This window comes from Biomphalaria glabrata, chromosome 8, assembly GCF_947242115.1.
Source record: "Biomphalaria glabrata chromosome 8, xgBioGlab47.1, whole genome shotgun sequence".
Classification (NCBI taxonomy): Eukaryota; Metazoa; Mollusca; class Gastropoda; family Planorbidae; genus Biomphalaria; species Biomphalaria glabrata.
Genome location: NC_074718.1, coordinates 39,215,518 through 39,235,725, shown reverse-complemented (window position 1 = coordinate 39,235,725; position 20,208 = coordinate 39,215,518).

The window sequence follows — 20,208 nt, the reverse complement described above, 5'->3', positions numbered from 1 at the left end:
CTTATGCCCTTCGTCGTAACTTCATCTTAAGATGCACACAGATATCTACAGTCTCATGCCAGTCTTAGGAATAGATCTTTTCAGCATGATCCACCCAACACACATACGTAGGTATCTTTAGTAAAAAGTTGTAAAGTTTCAACGTTCAGACCTTGCGATCTATGGAGCAGATGATATTAAGGTCATCTGTTTCTTTGGCCAACGGTTAATGAGCAGGGTGTTATGTGGTCAGCACAACGACCAACCACCTTTACTTTCCCCAACTAAAATCAAGTACCCATTAGAGTTGGATGGACTTAAGGGAGCCCTAAAATCCCAAAATTCAAATTCACCGAGATTCGAACCCAGGACCTCAGGTTCGGAAGCCAAGCGCTTAACCATTCGAGCACTGCGTCCTTTCCATTTCCCTGCTTTGCAGTGATCTCCCATTAAGATCCCACTACAGTATCGTCTACCTGTACTGTTTTCTAGCCTGCTATGATGTCCCATTGTGATCCCACTACAGTATCGTCTACCTGTGCTGTTTTCTAGCCTGCTATGATGTCCCATTGTGATCCCACTACCGAATTATCTAGCTGTACTGTTTTCTAGCCTGCTATGATGTCCCATTGTTATCCCACTACAGTATCGTCTACCTGTACTGTTTTCTAGCCTGCTAATATCCCTCTCTTTTCGTATTGCTTGGCTTTGATCTAAGGTTTATCCACGCTTTGATGAAGTTATGTTTTTCTCACGTTTTATCCGGTCACCCAGCTTGTTCTTTCTTGCAGTGCGCTCTGTCCGCACACTTTTTAAAAGTTTGGTGTTTTAGAACAATATTTAGATATCCCATTTCTTTTCTACTTCCCAAACATACGCTGACAAATGTCTAGATACAAATATATAAATACTTAAAAAACAACAACAACAACAACCAACAAAGCTTACATTAAGTGTATCAAATATTTTGAATCAATCATGTAATTAATTTGTAATAGATCTAGACTAACAATAATAAATCAATCAGATAGGAAATATCTGTCAGGCAACTGACAGATGGAAGGCCGACACCCTAACCACACAAATGTTTTATGAAAATAGAAGGCTCCATGTCTATTGTTAGTTTCAAATTTTTAGGTCACGACCTAGTTTACTATACCAGGATTTTCTCACATTAGCTAACAGTGTCTCTATATAAAACACAATGAATTATTTACAACTAATTGATAAAATAATTGATCTATTTATCGATTGATTCATAAAGACGAATGATTGTGAATGATTGTGTAAGTTTCAACTTGATTAGAAAGGTGAGCGAAATTTCGTGTGAAAATGTTTTACCACACAAACGGAGCGAGTTGATATAAACTTTGTAATTAAAAATGTTCCTCTTGTTTTGTTATTTTTTGTTTCAAAATGTTATTTTTTTGCATCAAAAATTCATATGTTTATTAGTTAAAACAATGTTGAGTGGAGCCATTACTATAAGTTCAGATTCTAAAACTATTTAAATTACTTTACTTTTACAAATAAAGACTTGAACTCTAGATCTTCCCGCGATATTAGGCCTTAATAATTATCACGTCTGATCATTCATATGTCAATATCTATATTATAAAGTAGAAAGTAAGGCGTATGCATGTATGTATGTATCCATTCATGATTCCGTACATCTAACAAAAGAGGTCACGCATGCGCAGAGCAAAGCCCCACGCACGTGCAGAAAGATCTCTATGGAATATTTAACTCTAGATTAGTCTAGATCTAGGGATATAGATATATTGTTTATATATGTATATATGTATATATAGGCCTATATACAGGGCTTTTTTTTTGTAACGGTTCACACCCGGTCGCACGGTACAGCACCGGCATCATTTTCAATGTGGGTAAAAAAATTATTACTTTTCTTGTATTTTAACGTTAGTTATTATTTTATTAGTAGTAAAAAGTTAGGCAATTCATCACTAAGTACCAGCACCTATTTAAAAAAAAAAATATCTATCTATCTATCTATCTATCTATCTATCTATCTATCTATCTATCTATCTATCTATCTATCTATCTATCTATCTATCTATCTATCTCTCTCTCTCTCTCTCTCTCTCTCTCTCTCTCTATCTATCTATCTCTCTCTCTCTCTCTCTCTCTATATATATATATATATATACAATTATATACAATAAAATAACACGTGAAAATAATATCGCAAAGAAAAAAAATGTGTGTGTGTGTGTGTGTGCAAGATCTGAGAAGGGAACGAAATAAATCTTATGTGTTTGCGCATGTGTGTTTGTGTGCTGAAGGGCGTTTCGTCCTCTGCCTCCCAAATGACCTCCCACCCGGCCCACACATACCAACAAGCGCATAAATAACCCCACTCTTGACAACACGAGTACATGAGCCTATTAAAGTGCGTCCTGTGTGTAGCTCCCCCCCCCCCAGCATAAAGTAAGGTCAGAATGACATACAGCTCACATACACACACACACACACACACACATGTAGGCACGTGCACCATAACTCACGCCCCCCCCCCCCCTTTTTTTACAAACAAGCATACCCCAACAGACATTAACACACATTTTAATATACATTTTTTCATTTTAAACCTATATTAGCTCCGACATACCGAATCTTTTTTTTTTTTTTAATTAAAATTGTCTAACATTTTTTTATCCATTGACCCAACATTCTTCTTCTTTTTCTTTTTTTCTCAAACAATGTGGTATTTGCATGAAAAACATTTTCTTTTGATGCCAGTTTGTCCTCGAGAAGCTTTATTGTTTGACTGTTTGTTTGGCAGAGCAGTTTCTCATGCAACTATACATCTCAGCATTGTCTTTAATGGATGGTTTGCTTTGGGCCATACCTTATCAGGCTTATTCTGTGAGATGCTCTATGTTCGCAATTGTTTCCAACCAAACGCCTAATGCAAAATTTAGTCACAAAGGAAATGGTCGTTTTGGATGTATCGGGTTCCATCCCTCCACCACTCCCGCCGTCCTAGTGGAGGTTTGGTCAAAGATGTAATAATCTATAGTTCTGAATGAACATGTGAAACATATTGCTCAAAATATTACAACTTTGCCAATTAAAATACTCTTAACTCCACGCGTTTATGTCATAAAAATAGTGGATTGTAGATTTGGTCAACTCTTCCCTGCATATATTTTGTTTCAAGTTGGACAGACAATAGAATAACCAACAGGGATGGGATAGGATACATTACCAACTTACTTTATCAGACTGATTACGTATTTGGGGGATATCTGGCTGTGGGGCATCAGCCATGGTCTAATTGGAGATGGGGGTAAACTCGAGTTCTTAAATTGTCGAGATTTATTCGTGCGAATTTGTGCTTGCTAAGCGTGAAAGCAGCACGGAATCCTTCTCTTAAAACTCACAAGCAAGATGGAACAGGAGTAGATGGAGTATAATACTGGATTGTGGAACCCAAATTTTACATAAACAATGCTACTGATATTATTGGTCTTTAGAATCTAAAATGCAGCCAACATATTTTGCAGATGAAGGTCGTGTATTTTTCCTGTTCTCCTTTCTTTATGTGTATAAAGCATGTTTAAAAAGCTTTATTTTATGTTGAAAAAGAGGTTTAATGCAGGGAAAATAAAACAGGCGACAGCGCAAAGAGATATTTTCAACAAACTGTAGCTAAGAGATACTGTGTAAACGTGGCTTCCATTTTATGCTGCACTTTCAGTTTCAAGGTGATAACACACACACACACACACACACACATATATATATACAGACACACACATAAAAACTACACAAAAAAAAAAATCGCCTAGAAGATCACTTATCTTTAGTTCAAATAAAAAAGCTCGTTTCTCCCTTAGTCAAGTTAAGTTGACCTGATATCGTTGCATCTATTTATACATAGGTGTACATCATATTTCTCAAACTTTAAGAAGTCATCTCCCTACATCGAAAATGTTTCCCCCCTCCCCCCCCCCCACTTATCATCCATGGGGTCTGGGGGAGGGCTGAAAGATTGCCACCAGCTAATCAGGGCTTTTTTTTTCTGCCTTCGGAGCTTTAGAAATTCACTATCCTGGTGTTTACAATTCACTATTTCTCCTAGTAAAGAGAGCGCCAGTCAAATGAAGTTAAAGTAAGAAGGGGGTGATTGTTATCGAGTGTGTGTGTGTGTGTTTCTAAGGTGATGATGAACACAGAGAGAATTAATTGTTGGTCTTGTAGAATGATGCAAGATAACAGGCTATGTTCTACGTAAAGAACTAGAGACGATCTCGAAGATTGAAAATCGTAAAGAACGTCTCTCTGTGGTGAGTTAGAGTTCGTTTAAAATACTGTTTTATTTATTACTATTAAATTAGTTTCATTTCATCTCAAGTTGAAATTGTCCAATACTGTAATAAAAGTTAAATTTACTTTTGTTCGCACAAGCAGTTTAATTCAGTTATTTGCAGTTCTATAATTTATAATATTATCAGTTGTCTACCAGCTACAAGTCAACAACCGACTAACAACAGTGGTTAGAGCAGATACCGACGTGTGACAGACCGACGTGGCAGTATGATTGGAGCTTGTTAGCTTTGTTATGGCCAGCATGACGTCTTGGAGCGGACGTTGTTTTTTTTTTGTCTACGTAAACGTCACTCGAAAATTGAAAATTGACCTAATAAAGACGGCGAGATTCTGGAATCGTATTGGCTAAAACGTATCGAAATGTCTTCATTAAAAGAAGAAATGGCGTCACTTAATTAAATTATTTCGTGTTTTTTTAAAGATTGGTAGTTTTTAGTTTATCACCAAAATATGGATTTATAATTACCATGCGAAAAGGCCCACAACAACACTATTTTCCTTCGAAATAAGATGAACTTATTAAGTTCTTCCTGTTAGCTTGACATTGTTCATGGTTCAACAAGTGGGACACTGGTTGGAACCTGGACACTTCGACATTTCAAAAAACGTCTTCAAAGATTTTCCTAGAAATTCGACCTTATTAGTATATTATTGGAAAAAATAAATACTAATTGGGAAAACACAGGGAAAACTCTGGGGTGATCGATATAATTTTTAAAGATATTAACATCTTGAAATTAAATTTGGCTATTTTGAACACGCTCTCAGCGGGTTTTCCCACACTCGACTCAAATGTTTCTTTGTGTTAAATAAAGAGCTCATGACGTCCATGTGCATTTTGCGCTCCGTCTTATGTAGAAATAACTTTAATAGAAGAACTTGATTGTGCAAAGCTCACTGGAAAAACTCCTTGCAAAAATGAAGAAACAAGAAATAAATAAAATGTAAAATACGAAACCATCATTTTCATAAAGGAAGAATTGATAAAAAACAACAACAACAACGCTTGTTACTTTTTTTTTAAAACTATAACAAACAATGGAGAAGATGAGACTAAAGTGTAGCTGTACATTTGACTAACGACGGGGCCGCCTATGAGTTTGTTTGATAACACAAACTCTCTTTAAATCTTGTTTTATTTGATGCTGTATCACTTCATGTGAGTGTGTGAGTATTGCCAGTCATGGCGACTTTCAGTTGAAAAAAGATAAATCTCATAGCTATGGCCGGAACAATGTCGCCCAGACTACAGTTTTCTCCCTCCCCCTCCTCTCACTACGCAGACCTTGTGTTCAAAGGAACGGCAAATGCCTGATACAGTTTGGGATCTGTAGCGTCGCATGTTCTGCTAGGATTTAGCACTATGTTCTGCCTAATCGTAAGGTTGACTCTCGAAGCCTTTTATCTTGTTTGGGGTAAAGCCTCAAGATAGCAGAGGTTTGGATTCAAAGTTTTCCTTCTCTTGGGTGGGTAGCCAGCCAATGTTAAAAGTCCCTCCTGTCCTGGCGTGTAGGCAAGAACAAATCAAAGTTTTATCTCTGGGAGGTGCAGGAAATGTAGAGAAGTAAAGAACAGATGCTGTGCAACATCATGGCGTTTGACACCATATGCCAAATCTCATGTCGGGCGCTATACTCTAACCTAGGAGTGTTGTAGGGTTGTCTCTCTTGCAGTTTGGCATCTAGAATCCTGCATGTGAAATATTTCCAAGAGTGACGAACTAAATTAAATGATTTGCTCTTTGAAGACGATCAGAGCATCCTTCCGAGATCACAGGTCTGTACGACGTGGCTACGAGCTATTGGTGTAAACTTCCCACATGTTATGACGTTGCAGGTCAGTCTTGAGGCCTTCTCTAACGAACGGTCTCGATTCATCTCATGTCGCTGTAGTCAGGTGACGTCACAGTAGTCAACTGACATGCCCCAGTGGATTGGTGTAGAATGAAGGTCCAGACATGATTATACGGGATACGCCTGATATAATGATCAGCACATTCCAGTTACAATGATACGACATATTTCAGTTACAATGATACAATGACAGGGCTTTACACATCCCCAAACGAGATGACATCAGATGACATCTGTAGGTTGGTTGTTGTCATATCGATTGGAAACAAAAAACGTATTTGCTTTGCTTCTAGTCAACCTCCTTCACAAACTTCAGGCAGATCTACACAAGATGCTGTCACGAGAAAGATTTAGAAAAACAAATCAGTTCCTGACCTTAATGAAATAACACGAATTCATCAGGCCTCACAACTTGTGAGATATTGTTAGCTACCTTTTCCCGCGACACCTCCTATGTAGAAGCAAAATGGTAAAACGAATATATGTACCAGTAGATGGAGATTAATTGGCGGGGGCATAATCATCCTAGAAGAATTGACATGAAACCTCGCTTCGGTGCATACCAGGGCCGGCCTTAACAATTGCGGGGCCCTATGCGAAATGGATTACGCGGGGCTCAGCCAGAGTAGGGATGAGGATAATAAGTGAAAACTACGATTTTGCATTAGAAAAAAAAACTCGTCTTTGCATTACAGTTTATTTAATGAAAGCTGAAAATGTCGTTTTTTTTTTAATCACGCGTAATATTGGCGTCTACCATATTGAATGACACCCCAAAATGACAACGTTATCTATGTTTTAATGAGATTTGTATGGGGTTTTAGGAGATTTATAAGGACGTTTTAATATATTTTGCAATTTTATACTGGCTGCCTGGTCGTGTGGTTTGTGCGCTGGACTGTCGTTCGGATTTATCGATGGTCGAGGGTTCAAATCATGCCCGCTCCCATCCCCCGTCGTCCTGCGGGAGGTTTGGACTAGGAAGTAAACTATCTTCAACTCTGAAGGAACATCCGAAACATGTAAAACAACAATAATTTACACATAGAATTAGCGCGGGGCCTATGAAAGTGCGGGGCCCACTGCGGCCGCATAGGTTGCAATGGCCTAAAGCCGGCCCTGCATAGACCATAGCATATAACAGCTTTCAGATCTAGTAGATAGTACTTCTACGGCTAGCACAAGGGAAATATGATAAACATTTTATTGTAATCATGTGCAGTTTATAGGAGTTACTCTTATACCGTGACCTAAAACCTAGTCTTTATGAGTTGGCCTTATGTTATATTATTAGAAATCTGTTTTATTAAGGGAATAACGTAATACACGTGAAAAGTAAAGTAAAGTTCCCCCCTTTCAGACCTTGTGGTCTATAGGGCAGATGATGTAAAGATCGTCTGTTTCTGTGGCCTACGGATAACGAGGGTGTCATGTGACCAGCACAACGACCAAACGCCTTTACTTTTCCCCTACTAATGTCAGGTACCCATTAGAGCTGGGTGGATTCAGAGGCGCCCAAAGATCCCAAAAATTAAAAATCTCAGTTTTTCACCAGGATTCGAACCCGGGACCCCGGTTCGGAAGTCAAGCGCTTTACCGCTCAGCCACCGCGCCTCCACAAATAAATGTACTGTAGGCATCTTTTAGACATACAAGTTTCGATGTGCCGTGTATGCTTACAGGTTACAACTTTGGTCGAGTCTCTTTGATTATAATCAAATGACATAGACGGTACACACCATAAACTTCTTAACTCCCTAACTACTTCGCTACAGAATTATAGGGTGCCTGCAGTTCTGAGGCTACCAGGTAGCGACATACTTGTTTTGAAGTTTATTTTTTTTCAGTATGTTTTTCTCTCTCTCTCTCTCTTCCTTCTCTTGCGCCTCTCTTGCGTGATGCTAGACATTCCTTACGTTCCAACCAAAGCAATAAAGACGAAGCACTAATTTCTGGATCATTGTATTATGTGCATCGCGGCAACCGTCAATTGTATTATGTGCATCGCGGCAACGGTCAATATAAGCGACAGCTGTTTGAACCCGCATAGAATTTTGGGTCATAAGAAGGTTTTGGGATAAGAGAAGGTTTCGGGGATAAGAAGGTTTTGAGGATAAGTCAACGTCTTTGGGAAAAGAGATTTTGGGGGAGAAGGTTTCGCGATTAGATAATAAACTAGGTAAATGACACACCTATTGTTTTATATTGTAATTAGGATGTTTAGCAGTTTTCACTACCAATTATTCACAGATTACTGGTTCAACAAGAGTTCGTTCCATACAGATAGTTCACCGAAAATTGGTTCACCAATACTGGTTGACAGACAATTAGCTGATAGACCAAAAGTTCAACAACTTTTTGACTTGGCTTAATCCCGTAAACTCCCAGGGGAGCATAGCGACGCCAGTACACCAAACTCTCCACCAATTTCGGTTCTGAGCAGCTTTCTTCATCTGCTCCCATGTCATTCCACTACCCTCAACCTCACTGATGACTGACCTCTTCCAAGTTTACTTGGGATTGTCTCCCATGTCATTCCAGTACCATCAACCTCACTGATGACTGACCTCTTCCAAGTTTACTTGGGATTGTCTCCTATGTCATTCCAGTACCCTCAACCTCACTGATGATTGACCTCTTTCAAGTTTACTTGGGATTGTCTCCCATGTCATTCCAGTACCATCAGCCTCACTGATGGCTGATCTCTTCCAAGTTTACTTGGGATTGCCTACTTTCTTCTTTCCTTACGAACTCCAGTCAAGTGTCTGCCTTGCAACATTGGTGGCTGTTTTTCGCAAGGTTTGTCCTATCCATCTCCACTTTCACTTTGGATGTCTTGGGCTATGGGTTTAGTCCCTTTCCCACAATCTACAGGAGTTATCTTTCCCTGCCACCCACTTCCTAATATCCGGCGTAGGCATCTGTGAACAAAGATCTGGAAAAGGCAGAACCTCGCTTTAGTAATCCGAATTTGTATATCGTCATCATCTCCTCCGTCTTTGCTAACTCTACTTCCCAGATGAATGAAGTGGTCCGTATCGAGGATGTTCTCTCCCTGATTAGATAATAAACTAGGTAAATGACACACCTATTGTTTTATATTGTAATTAGGATGTTTAGCAGTTTTCACTACCAATTATTCACAGATTACTGGTTCAACAAGAGTTCGTTCCCTGTAGCACGATTGTCATGGAACAATCACCTAAACTTTGCTAAACAAAAAATAGTTCCCACAACTAAAGGCTTCCTATTTCTTGACTCATCAACTGGTCTTTTTGTCCGCTTTTATTTTGCCCTTTTCTGCTGGTAAGTTAGAAATAATAATACTAAGAAACTCTTCCTTCCACGTGAAATACTGTACTCCTCCTTAATCTTCGGGCTCAAAAAACAAAGCCTTATTATCTTATATAATACAGACGTTACTTCAAAAAAAGAAGATGATTACGTCCTACGCGTCATGCATTCAGTCATGCATATTAACCAATGACTTAAACTCTTCCAAGTCACTGGTTTTCCTGGCTAGCTCAGGCAACCCATTCCATGCTCTAATAGCACTGTGGAAGAAGGAGCATTTGTACAAATTTGTCCTAGCATATGGGACGAGGATTGTGCCTTTATCTTTTTGTCTTTCTGAGTATTTTATTAAATTTTGTTTTTGTATTTGAAGATTATGGTTCAGTGTTTTATGTATGATTGCTACTTTACTTTTGAGTCTTCTGTCCTAAAGGCTTTCTAATTTAGTGATTTTACTAAAGGTGTTACTCTAGTCAAATGTGAATATTCGTTTGTTATGAATCTCACTGCTCTATTTTGTGTCTGTTCCAGTTTCTGAATGTTCTCGTGAGTTGAGGGGTCCCAAACAGAGGATGCATATTCTATTATTATTAGAGATCTAACTGATCTATACGACCAGGATTCTAATTACATTTATATATATAGATCTACATAACCAGCCTTATAATGGCACAATTTATGTACAGATCTACATAACCAGCCTTATAATGGCACAATTTATGTATAGATCTACATAACCAGCATTATAATGGCACAATTTATGTATAGATCTACATAACCAGCCTTATAATGGCACAATATATGTACAGATCTACATAACCAGCATTATAATGGCACAATTTATGTATAGATCTATATAACCAGCCTTATAATGGCACAATTTATGTATAGATCTACATAACCAGCATTATAATGGCACAATTTATGTATAGATCTACATAACCAGCCTTATAATGGCACAATTTATGTATAGATCTACATAACCAGCCTTATAATGGCACAATTTATATATAGATCTACATAACCAGCCTTATAATGGCACAATTTATGTATAGATCTACATAACCAGCATTATAATGGCACAATTTATGTATAGATCTACATAACCAGCCTTATAATGGCACAATTTATGTATAGATCTACATAACCAGCATTATAATGGCACAATTTATGTATAGATCTACATAACCAGCATTATAATGGCACAATTTATGTATAGATCTACATAACCAGCATTATAATGGCACAATTTATGTATAGATCTACATAACCAGCATTATAATGGCACAATTTATGTATAGATCTACATAACCAGCATTATAATGGCACAATTTATGTATAGATCTACATAACCAGCATTATAATGGCACAATTTATGTATAGATCTACATAACCAGCATTATAATGGCACAATTTATGTATAGATCTACATAACCAGCATTATAATGGCACAATTTATGTATAGATCTACATAACCAGCCTTCTAATGGCACAATTTATATATAGATCTACATAACCAGTATTATAATGGCACAATTTATGTATAGATCTACATGACCAGCGTTCAAATGGCACAATTTATGTACAGATTTACACAAGTATTCTAATGACACAATTTATGTTCTTCCACAACATTTGAGCGTTTGTTTTGATTAACGTCCCAGACTTGAATTCAGTCTCCGCCGACGGCGCCCTGCGCCACAGACAGGGTTAAAAGGAAAACGTTTGGCTAAAGGTCAAAGTTCACTCTCTGGCACCCCCAAATGCTGACAGCTCATCTTGACGCGTACTAGACGTGGAATCTAGACGTACGTAGAATTCCGGGCCACGTGGTGTTTGGTTTCCGGTCGAGACAATTTTGATTGGGGCACATTAGGAGCGGTCACTGTAGCAAGTCTGCAGACGGGCGATACTAAAATAAAAATGTCAGAATCGATTTCGATTATTCCTTGACAAGACTCGGAATTAATGCAAGGTCACTCCTTTGAATTCACTGACATATATATCTATACATTAAATATGGAATGAAAGATTACAAAACAAATATGATAAAAGAAAGTAACAGGAAATTTTTACGAGATTTTTTCCATTCTCAGCCATGTCAAGGACGCTATATTAAGAGATCGTACTTTTAGACTATTTAATAAAAAATACATTTTGCTACTAGCGAATGAGCTTAGAAATTTGATGTTACAGTGCTCAAAAAAGTGCACATCTAAATTACATAGTAAACATTTCCTATTTTGTGTACAGCGAAAAACAAACTTGTTAGATATAGGCTTAGTTATCCGCCATTGGAGTTTTTTTTTTTACGATAAAATAAATAAATGTCAAGGACGAAAAATCGAACTTCAAAATGACGAACTAAATAAAGGTCACAATTAGAATAGCTTTTAAAAACAATGTGATACTGCAGTGCTAAAATTTGCGCAAACACAATGATGTAACTCAGTGTTTCCCAAACTTTGTCTTAACGGAACACTTCGCGCATTTTTAGTATTTAGCGGAACATTTTTTATTAATTCACGTGGTGGCCTACTATATAGTTATTTCAGTAGTTCTCGGAACACCTATTCAAGCCTCGCGGAACACTAGCGTTCCGCGGAGCACAGTTTGGGAAACACTGATTGTCACGTCTTAAAAACGAAGCTTATTAACACTTTTTTTTTTGTACCCCGGATTCACTAAAAAGCTTGCTATTTATAGTTTGAAAATCTAAGATTAAATATGATTTTAGTCAACTGAAGATTTTCCTACTAAAAGTTACATCACTACAATTCACTCTTTGTTTTATTGTCGATTGGCAAGTTCGCGTTTACGTTCTTGAAGCAATAGAATTCAGTAATAGAGAGAAAAAGAACATAAAGCGATTAGAAGAAACGTGGTGGCGATGTAATAGAACCTCGCGAAAAAAAAAAGGCAAGAAAATGAAAAGAGGACGATTTGGGGACATTTCGAAATAAAAAGACAAAATTAACAACTTGAAAGGTGACATGTTAAAAGATCACGGTTGCCTAATAGACAATTTAAAAAAAAAAGTCTTCTTGTTACAAGCGATCTCAGAAATTAGATTTTACAGTCATTCTGAAATTTAATTCTACAGCACTTCAGAAATTTGATTCTGCAGTACTTCAGAAATTTGATTGTGCAGTAATTCAGAAATTCGATTGTACAGTATTTCAGAAATTCGATTCTACAGTATTTCAGAAATTTGATTCTACAGTATTTCAGAAATTTGATTCTACAGTACTTCAGAAATTTGATTTTACTGCACTGAAAAATGCACAAAAAATTATATTGTTTATTTAAATACTCCCTTTATGAATACTTCAGTACTTTGTTTGATATTTATGGATTTGTCTCCTGGTACGAAAATGACAAAATCTTCAAATGTTTACGTTTTCTGAGACTACTTTGGCATTAGAAGAAGATCGAATGGGATCTTGGTCTATAAAGTATTCTAAACGCCTGTCTTACACTTTGGATAGAAGGAATCGATTTTAGAATTTCATAGCATCGTCCATCAAAAGTACCCCCACTCTATCTGGATATATAAAACTTAAGGTGAAAAAAAAAAAGTAGCCATTGAAGATGTTACTTTTCATTGGAGCTGGGGAGGGGGTGGGGGGAGTCAGTCAACGTTCGTCTAAAACCGTAGACCACCCAGCCTGACCCAGCTAGGTTTGTGCCTTGAAGGTTGTTATTTGGTTATCATCCGTGTACAGCAGACAGACAGGGGGGGGGGGGGCATTGGCTACCCCCCCCCCCCACCTACTCACCACTTTTACTTAGCTCTCTCTAGAAGTTTCTTAGTGTAGTAGAGGCAATCATGTGTTTAGTTGAGACAAACTAAACAAATGCCCTGAGTGTAACAGAGAAAGTAGAGGGAGACAATGGAGAAATAGTTAGATCAAGACTGGAGAGAGAAAGAGAAATAGAGAGGAAGAGAAAAAGAGTGAATGAAAAATAGACAGAAGGAGCGAAAACAAAAAGAGGGAGATAGATAGTTAGATAGACAGATAGAGAGTATAGAGGGAGAGAGGGAGGGAGAGAGAGTACAAAGACTCCACGTGTGATAAAGAACAAGGTTACAAAGACAGTTTGTGTAGAAACAAAAACTCAAAATCGGCCCCCGAAGTGGTCCACCCAGGCAGGTAAAAAGGCAGGTTTCAATATTTTCAGAAAGAAAATCAGAATAAAATTCTATGAAAGACAAATGACAGAGAAGAATGGACAAAGAAAGTTGACAGATCTTGTGTGGTGCCGCAGCGGTCCAGCAGACCAAAGGATATGAGAAAGTGAATGTAAAGTAAGATGTGAACCTGGTCTAACTGATGTCTTATAATGAATAACTAATTGATCTAATTGTTTTGTATAAGTTCAATCTCTTATTCAAATCCTCAAGTAAAATACATCCACGTTAAAAAAAAAATCCTACTATGATGTGTTTAATTCCATGATGTCATATTACAGTTCACACGATAATATGAAAAACTACTTATTAATTGTTGTTTTAAATTATGTTCAACTTATATTCATACTAAATAGATGTTTTCTCTTTTTAAAAAAGTAAACATTTTTGTGTGTACATGTGGTAATTATTATAACAGAACTTACGTTACTTAGCAATAAAAATGTAAAAAAAAATATCTTTTGACAAGAAAATGACAAGAATTTGAAAGAAGATTAAAAGGTAAAACAATAAACCTCGTTCACCATTCGTAAACAATGAACTCCGAGCTATGTCTTCCCAATTGTTAGTATTAATGTTCACCGATGCAAGGTTCCGTTTTATTACATCTATGTACCGGAGCCGGGGCCGACCAGTTTTTCTTGTGCCAGTCGCGAGTTGTCCATAGAGGATGACTTTCGGGATTCGCTTGTCCTCCATCCGGTGAACATGTCCAAGCCAGCGCAAAACGGCGTTGTCTGAGGGCTGTAAAGATACTGGGAATACCTGATCGCGCAAGGATCTCAGTATTGCACACTTTTTCTTTCCATGTGACTTTCAAGATCCTAGGGAGACATCTCAAATGGAATGAGTTTAGTTTTCTCTCTTGCTTTGCGTAGGTTGTCCATGATTCACTGCCATACAGCAGTGTACTCATAACGCATGCCTTGTAGACTTCCATTTTGGTCACCGTAGTTAGCTTCTGGTTTTCCCATACTCTTGACCTGAGTCTAGCGAAGGTCGAGGCAGCCTTCCTTATGCGTTTTTTTTTTTTTAAATCTCATCTTCTAGAGACAGGTCATCTTTAATTGTGGATCCCAGATAGCAGAATTCGTTTACAGCGTCCAGCTTGTTATCGTCTTTGAGGATGGAGAGTGATGCTGTAGCAGGTGGTCTAAAATATTAAGATGTCGGATTTTCACTATCTTTGCTACTTTACGAGATCTAAACGGGACGGACGGACATTCCACACAAAACTAATAGCGTCTTTTTCCCCTGTCGGGGGCCACTAAAAATGACAAGAATTTGAAAGAAGATTAAAAGGTAAAACAATAAACCTCGTTCACCATTCGTCAACAATCAACTCCGAACTACGTCCTTCTCTATCTCTTCTATACAACTTACGACCTCATTCGAATCAACAATGGTAGTCACGTGACCGTTCGTTCTGCTGATTGAGGTCCATTACATCCTTGTAATCCAACTGTAAAATAAAAATAAAAAAGACGGAAGTAGGTATTAAATGTAATATAATTCATAAAATTTAATACCCAAATAGATTTAAAAAAAATAAAATATGTCCTTGATCTAGGTTAGGTCCACCTTCCTTCACCAGAAAGAGGTTATGTATTTTCTGCTGTTTGAGGTGCTAATTATTTACGTTAATACGCTTTTTACATTCTTATATCAACTCATTTTATACATTGTATAGAGAATTAGGTCGTTGCTTAAAAGTTTGAAAATAAAAAGACTTAACTAAAAAACCTTCTATTTTCATAAGCACTTCGCAGGTACAGTGGTTAGTGTATTAGCTTGAGAAAGCTTGAGCCCTCAAGTGGTACATTTTTTTTTATAAACTGCATTTAAAAAGCGATCACGGTAACATTTACACAGATACCCCCTTCTTTCCCCCCCCCCTTCTTTTTTTCCTAAGTGGTCCAGACAAATGAAAGTATTGAGAAAGCTAAAAGCATGAAATTGCTGTAAACAAAAGCTATTGGTAAAAATATTTCTACTCGCACAGATTTATTATTGATAGTCTAGAGTCTAGATATATTACACATATCTCAAAGACTCTAACTAATGATACAACAACAGTTAATATAATCTTTGTTTATTAAAAATTTTTTACAAATATTTTCTTGTTTTTGAGATATATAAATGAGAAAATAAACATTTTGAATGTGCATGCTTATCATATATTGTAAACGTATTTTTAAAAGTTAATAGACAGTGCTTCAGCTGTATTTGTTACTGGTTTATTATGTACTACTGAACTATCAAGGCCAAAGCTCTTTGAAGACTAGCGATTTTCCGAGTAATTAAAAAGTCTATGTATATCTTTGAGGGAAAAAAAAAGCAACTACCTAATTGTTTACACAATGAAACCTCAGTTTTGGCCGTTGTAATGTTTCAAAATGTGTTCAGCGTAAAATAACATTTGTTATAGTCTATGTCTTTTCATTTTGAATATGGCTTCAGCGGGAATTCCCGGACCCGACTCAAATGTTTCTTTGTATTCAGTAAAGAGTTGAATAAATAACTAGACGAGCATTTTGAAATCATTAGCTTTACTCTTGTAGAGGATGTACAAAGCTCAACGGAAAGACTTCTTGGAATAATGAAGCATTATAATAAATAATTACAACTTATAGACCATCCCCATAAAGAAGAAATTGATTTAAAAACAAAACTATTTTTACAATACCTCTACTCAATGGATGCTGGGTAGACAACTGATCTCAGAAAGGGCTTCAGCGATTTCCTAGAAATTTAACAGTTGATGTATATCGCTGAGGAAAAGAATTACTAGCTCGTTGGTCACATGGGGAAAACTCTAGTTTGACCATTATAATTTTTTAAAGTAAAAAATAAATAAATGTAAATTTGGCTAGAGACTACATCTAGGTCTAGATCCTACATCGGTTCTTGAAAGGACTATGGCGTTCGTGACTTTCCGAGTGTAAGGATTTATTGATTCAGGTGTTTCATAAACAAGAAAAAATATTACTTTTTTTTTTTTTAAACAAGACAATACCTCCTTTATTCAACTTATACAGGTTATAGAACGATTTTCTCTTAAAAATTGATGAATATTAGATTTTAAATCATTTTTTGTTTACCCAATCCGATTCCCCCTTCTCCCAGAGAAAGAATCGAATGTGAAGATCTAGTAGGCCTACACCTTTTAATATCCCAATGATAAGTATTCAGATCTAGACTTAGAAGACAATGCGCAAAATTTTCCTGAACATTAATGTTTTTCTGGTTTATGATCAGTGGCGTAACTAGGGATTTTGGCGCCCGGTGGGAGCTTGACCTCTGCATTTTGAAATTCAACACCGTGACATGACATAATGGCGTACTGTTTAATGTAAAAACTAATTTCGAACACTCGTTTGGGGGCCCCTTCAAGTGGGTGATTTTTTAATTTGAACCCCCTCTACTCCCTAGCCACGCCCCTGATTCTGTTACTTGTTTTACTGCTAAAACTAGTCTACTTATTAGATTTTTTAACAATGCTTCAAAGGAAAAAAAAGTAGGGATAGTAATTTAAAATTTCTTTAAAAAATGTTGAAAAGTCTATTTAAATTTCTTTTAAATTTTCCACAGTAGGATTCTGTCTCGAGCTAGTTAACAAAAAAAAATTCTTATAAAAAATCTGGCCACAAAGTGTTGTGGAATTTTCTTCAGCAATCTCTATTTTAGCTTTAACATAGTAAAAAAAAAAAAATCTGTGAATTTGGCTGTCTTTCCCTGGCCACGTCTTTCTCTGGCCAGGCAGTGAGCTCAACACGGAAGCTGCGTGAGCTAGACAACGCAAATGTGTTCCAGCGATGCCAGGCAGACAGACAGAACGTGGGCCGAAGCTAAAAAGACATTAAATGTTCCGAAGGTCAGTGGCTCGCTCCCCATTTGCTCCATCTCCCTCCACCCATGGCCTCTATCTCTCCTTCTCTCTCTCTCTCTTTTTCTCTTCCTTTCTCCATCATCTGCAAAGTCTCGAGTTACTTCTCTCCTCGTGCGTGTAGTGATATAGTCAAATAGTGTCTGCTGGGATAGCTTTGCGGTCTATTTTTATTTCTATCTGGCTGAAGGAAGAAGTTCTGAAGATATGAAGGGGGGGGGTGTTCATAAATACACACTCTCATGGCGCTCGTACAAACACAAACACACACACTGAGAAAAAAAGAGAACCTATAAATAAATTTAAAACTTTAGAATATGTAAACAACTCTGCCCTAAATCTAAACTCATATTTTTTTAAAAATCTGTATGCCAACTTGTAAATTGGAATGTCCAACAGAAAATATTTGCTTAAAAATCTACTAAGTTGGCCGCTAAAGGAGGCTATGCTAATGAATGTATTGCAATGAAAAGGGAGCCCTCCAAAAACGTTATTAGTATTTCCGCTTTGTAGCCAGGACCTAAAGACCTTCAGAAGAATTTTTTTTTCATTTAAATACATCAACGCCAAACAGGCAAGCAATCACTACCTCGGTCTCCCAAAGGGTTTCATCCTCCATAGTCTACCCACCTCCGGCTCTATCTGTTCCACCCACTCGCGTTACTCCCACTCAAACTCACTCTCGCGTCTGATAACAGTTTCTCCCACTTGCCCGACCTCTCTCTCTCTCTAGACACCCCCAGCATAGTTATTTTTTTTTATCTTCAGCGTCCTGGCTCTCTCTCTCTCTCTCTCTCTCTCTCTCTCTCTCTCTTCGCTTCAGGGGAAAGTCAGCGAAACCCTTAGGATATTTTTTAAACTTAAAAATCTCTCTCTCTCTTTCTCTCTCTCTCTTCCTTCGCTCTTCCAGCGTTGCCATGGTAACCGTTTGGTCTGCACTGTAATTCTTTCAGAGCAATGGGGAGCGGGAAGATGCGCGGAAAAGGGGGACGCGAGGGGGACGGAGAGGTGGGAGGTACATGAGAGGGAGAGAAAGGAGTGAAGGAAATGGGAGAGTGGGGGAGATAGGGGAATGAGAAGAAGCAGAGGCTGAGAAGAAAGAGTGGGAGAGATGGAAGACAGTGAGTAGGAAGAGTGAGAGATGGAAGACAGTGAGTAGGAAGAGTGAGAAATGGAAGACAGTGAGTAGGAAGAGTGAGAGATGGAAGACAGTGAGTAGGAAGAGTGAGAGGTGGAAGACAGTGAGTAGGAAGAGTGAGAGATGGAAGACAGTGAGTAGGAAGAGTGAGAAATGGAAGACAGTGAGTAGGAAGAGTGAGAGATGGAAGACAGTGAGTAGGAAGAGTGAGAGATGGAAGACAGTGAGTAGGAAGAGTGAGAGGTGGAAGACAGTGAGTAGGAAGAGTGAGAGGTGGAAGACAGTGAGTAGGATGAGTGAGAGATGGAAGACAGTGAGTAGGATGAGTGAGAGGTGGAAGACAGTGAGTAGGAAGAGTGGGAGATGGAAGACAGTGAGTAGGAAGAGTGGGAGATGGAAGACAGTGAGTAGGAAGAGTGAGAGATGGAAGAATAAAAGAGTTAAAGAGGTGGAGGAGAGGAACATGAAAATGGGAAATGTAAGGATAAGACAATACATAGGTGTGTGGGAGATTGTGTGTGTGTGTGAGAGAGAGAGAGAAAGAGAGAGAGAGAGATGGAAGGAAGTGAAAGAATCGTAGATGGGGGGGGGGAGAAGGAAATGACACAGCGGGAGAGGAGAGGTGATATTATGACATATGAATGACATTTTTAAGGAAGTTCTTATTATTAGCGTGCGTGTGTAAGATACATATATAGATTCTGAGGGAGAGAGAGAGAGAGAGAGAGAGAGACGTTAATAAAGCTGAAACAGAACGCTAACTTAAAAGCAATAGACTAAAGATAGAAAGAAGAAGATCCCGCAGTGCGTAAAAGAAAGTCTAACACAAGGCTAAGAGATACTTGGTGACGTCGGCGTACAAACAAACAAACAAACAAACAAACAAACACTAATCTAGAGCGCTGTCATAAGAAGAAATGTCCAGCTAGTTTCAACAATGACTTAGTTGTCCAATAGAACTGTAGATACATAGGGAACGATACCAGAAGAAAAAAAAATAGATTCAAAAGACCTTCCTGCAGGGAATGAAGAAGAGGCGACGAATAAAGAGATAGAAAGACAGCATCAAAAATGGAAGGGAAAAGACAGAAAGGAAAGGAGAATGACGGTGGATAGATTACGTGAGGTGCCCCAACGGTCAAACAGTCTAAAGTTCTAAAGGATATGTGATGGTTAAGGAGAGAGATAGACATATATAAAGATAGATAGATAGATAGATAGATAGATAGATAGATAGATAGATAGATAGATAGATAGATAGACAGACAGACTGATAGATAAATAGATAGTTAGATAGATATATAGACAGACAGACGGACTGATAGATAAATAGATAGATAGATAGATAGATATCTCGCTCACTTTGAGACACGCACACACACACGCTGACACACATAGTCACACCACTCAACCCACATCTCTGTGAATCGCTTTAAGTTTCTGTGTTTTCGTATTCTCCTTCTTGTGTTTCAGTGTGTGTGCGTGCCAGCAGGTGTGTGTGCGTGTCTGT